The following is a 3926-nucleotide window of genomic DNA, read 5'->3' on the forward strand; positions in this document are numbered from 1 at the left end:
ACACACACACCCTTTTTTCCTTTTGTATTCTCATTACTTAGCATAGGGACTGTCACATATTTGGTGCTTCTTTGGATTCAGTCTGAGAGTTTGTTTAGATGTTAATTCTTTTCCATTTCTAATTTAAGTTTCCAAAGGGAGCAGAGCCAAGATGGTGGGAAAAAACAGGAAGTTATCTGAGTTCTCCCCAGTTTCCCTCAAAATAATGTTAAATCAAGCCTCTTAATGAATTCTGGAGTGACAGAACCCACAAAAAGATGGGTTGAAGCAATTTTCTAGCCCAAGATAATTTAGAAGGACTACAGGTAAGGCTTGTCTCACTTGGGTAAAAGAATAGCACAGCCCAGCACAGGTGGTGTCTGGTCAAGTCAGTGGGAGGTTCTTGGCTATAGCACAGATCAGCAACCAAGCCCCTATGGTGCTGACTCAGCAGTCCAGTGGCACAGCAGCCCAGCTTTAAGGCCTCCAGTCCCAGGGCAGAAGGCAAACTGCTAACCTTGAAATCCCTGGCACAACAAGCTAGAGGTTGGATCATCCCAGCATAGTGGGCAAGCTGCCAGTACCAGAGGCCCTGGGAGTTGGGGGGGGGTAGTCAGTGATGAGGCCCCTGGCTCCCAGAACAAGAAACTTGGGACAGAGCTACCTGTACCCCAGGAGCAGAGCTCAACTTTAAAAGCCACAAAATAGACTGAAAGATGAGCAAAATAAAACAAACAAAAAGGCCTGACCATAGAAAGCTAATATGGCAATAGGGAAGATCAAAACACAACCTCAGAAGAGAACAACAATGTCAAAATCCCTGCATTTGAAGCTTCAAGGAGGAATATGAATTTATCTCGAGCCCCAAAAGTTCTCTTGGAAGAGCTCCAAAAGGATTTTAACAATCAAATAAGAGAAATAGAAGAAAATTGGGGAAAGAAGTGAGAGTAATGCAAGAGAATCATGAAAAAAAAGAATCAACAGCTTGGAAAAAGAAAGGAACTCCTTAAGAAAAGTAGAATTGGCTAAACAGAAAAGGAGGTACAAAAGCTAACTGAAGAAAATAATCCTTTAAAAATTAGAATTGGGGAAGTGAAAGCTAACGAGTCTATGAGACATCAAGAATCAATCAAACAAAATCAGAAAAATTTAAAAAATGTAAGAAAATGTAGAATACCTCATTGGAAAAACAAATGAACTGGAAAATATATCCAGGAGAGATAATTTAAGAATTATTGGACTACCTGGAAACCATGATTTTAAAAAGGAGCCTGGAAAACCTTTTTCAAGAAATTATCAAGGAAAACTGCCCTAATATCCTAGAACCTGAGGGTTAAAAAGTAATTTAAAAATACACCAATCACCTCCTGAAAGAGATCCCAAAATGAAAACTCCAAAGAATATTATAGCCAAATTCTGGAATTATTAGGAAGTAGAAAATACTGCAAGCAGTCAGAAAGAAGCAATTCAAATATCAAGGAGTCACAGTCAGTTACACAGGACTTAGCAGCTTCTACAAGAAGGCTTGGAATATGATATTCAGGAAGGCAAAGGAACTTGGATTGCAACCAGGAATCAACTACCCAGGAAAACTGAACATAATCTTTCAGGTGGAAAAAATGGATAGTCAATGAAATATGGGATTTTTTTTTTTTTGCTTTTTGGAGGGCAATTGGGGTTAAGTGACTTGCCCAAGGTCACACAGCTAGTTTTTGTGTTAAGTGTCTGAGGTCACATTTGAACTCAGGTCCTCCTGCCTCTACGACCAGTGCTCTATTCACTGCGCCACCTAGCTGCCCCGAAATATGGGATTTTCAAGCTTTCCTGATGAAAAGACCAGAGCTGAACAAAAATTCAATTTTCAAATACAAGACTTAAGAGAAGAATAAAAAGGCAAACAGGAAAGAAAAAATAGCATGTTATTCAATAAACTTAAACTGTTCACATTTCTAAATGGGAAGGTGATACCTACAACTCTTAAGAACTGTATGTCTGTTGGAGCAATTAGGAAGAGTATACAAAGAAAGAGTGTGTGGACATAAGTTGACTTTGACAGAGTGATGAAGAAAATAAGGGGAGAAAAAGAGGATTGTACTGGGAGAAGAAGAAAGGGGGAAGCAGAATGAGGTAAATTGTGTCACAGGAAGAGATACAAAAGACCTATTACAGGAGAGGGAAAGAATGGAGGGAGGTGTGTTGTTTGAACCTTACTCTCATCAGATTTGGCTCAAAGAAAGAATAACATACACACTCAGTTGAGTACAGATATCGATCTTACCCTATAGGAAAGTAAGAGGGAAGGGGGAAAGAAAATGAATGGGGAATGATAGAAGGGATTCCAGATTGAGGGAGGTGCTAGTCAGAAGCAAAACACTGGTGAGGAGAGACAGGGTGGAAGGAGAAAGAGGGAAATACATAAACAGGGGGAAAATAGGGTAGAGGAAAATACCCATTCATGACTGTGAATGTGAATGGGATGAACTCTCCCATAAAATAAAAACATATAGAAGAGTGGGCTAAAAAACAGAACCTACAATATGGTATTGGCAAGAAACACATTTGAAGCAGAGAGACACAGACAGAGTAAAGGTAAAAGGCTGGAGCAGAATATGTTATGCTTCAGTTGAAGTAAAAAAACACCGGTAGGAATCATGATCTCAAACAAAGCCAAATCTAAAATAGACCTAATTAAAAGAGTTAAGGAAGGAAACTACATCTTGGTAAAAGATATCATGGACAGTGAAGTAGTATTGATACTAAACACATATGCACCAAATTGTATAGCATTCAAATTTCTAAAGGAGAAGTTAAATGAGTTACAGGAGGAAACAGACAGTAAAACTATATTAGTGGGGGCCTCAACCTTCCCCTCTCAGAATTAGATAAATCTAACCACAAACAAACAAGAAAGAAGTTCAGTAGGTGAATAGAGTTTTAGACAAGTTAGATGTGATAGATCTCTGGAGAAAACTGAAAGAGGATAGAAAAGAATACACATTTTTCTCAGTGGTACATGACACACAAAAATTGCCAATGTATTGGGGAATAAAAACCTCACAATCAAATTCAGAAAGGCAGAAATAGTAAATGCATACTTTTCAAATCATGATGTCATAAAAATTACATCTAATAAATGTCAGTGAGAAGATAGATTAAAAATTAATTGGAAAATAAATAATATAATCCTAAAGAATGAGTGGATCAAAGAGTTTCCAAGAATCTTCTCACATTAACTAACTCCTTTGACTGTCAGAGCATTTCAGTGATGCAGGAAAAACAAGGATCTATTTTTTTAAGGAGATAGGTACTGTGACCCCATCAACTCTATGTGAGTAGAAAAAGAAGCTGTGACTAGTGAGTCTCTCCTTTATCTATGAGTCAGGTAGGGGAATGGGTGGATTTCCATCTCACCAATTAACCAGCCCTGAGAAGTTGCCAGTCACTCTAAAACACATAAGTATACATATGTATACACACAGAGAGACATCCGTGTTTATATATGGGGCTAGTTATATATATTACACATGTGTATACATTATACACACATATATACATGTACACATATACTTATTATAGGTAGCTATGAAGTTAACTTCTATATTAGTTCCAGAAATGTTTGACTTTAGTTTTGTTTCACAGATGTTGGAGGTCTCAGAGAGACCTGTGGTATTCTAATAGAAAAGAAATGTCACTGCTTGGTTCAGCTGTCCCAAAGAAAGCAAGTACAGGTTCATATATTTAGTTCCTGAAGTTTATAGAGAAGGAAACACTTGGACAAACATTTTACAATTTCTATAGTCAATTTTAATGATGACAGGCAGTGTGTAATATTAATAATAGCTAATATTTATACAACACTTTAAGGTTTGCAAAGCACATTATATAGAGTAATTGACTTGATCTTAGGGACAGACTCCAAGAGTCAAGAAGACATGAGTTCAAGTCTT

The 3926-nt window shown here is 37.5% G+C and overlaps 1 protein-coding gene across 1 annotated transcript in view; it reads right to left on the bottom strand.

Annotated features, from left to right (window-relative positions):
- SCN10A (sodium voltage-gated channel alpha subunit 10) overlaps nt 1-3926 on the bottom strand; it is a 99851-nt gene that overhangs the window by 92247 nt on the left and 3678 nt on the right. The gene's annotated exons all lie outside the window — the stretch shown is intronic.

Source organism: Petaurus breviceps, unplaced genomic scaffold (assembly GCF_028583685.1).
Source record: "Petaurus breviceps papuanus isolate PSGF00001 unplaced genomic scaffold, PetGlider_PUasm1.0 174, whole genome shotgun sequence".
Lineage (NCBI taxonomy): Eukaryota > Metazoa > Chordata > Mammalia > Diprotodontia > Petauridae > Petaurus > Petaurus breviceps.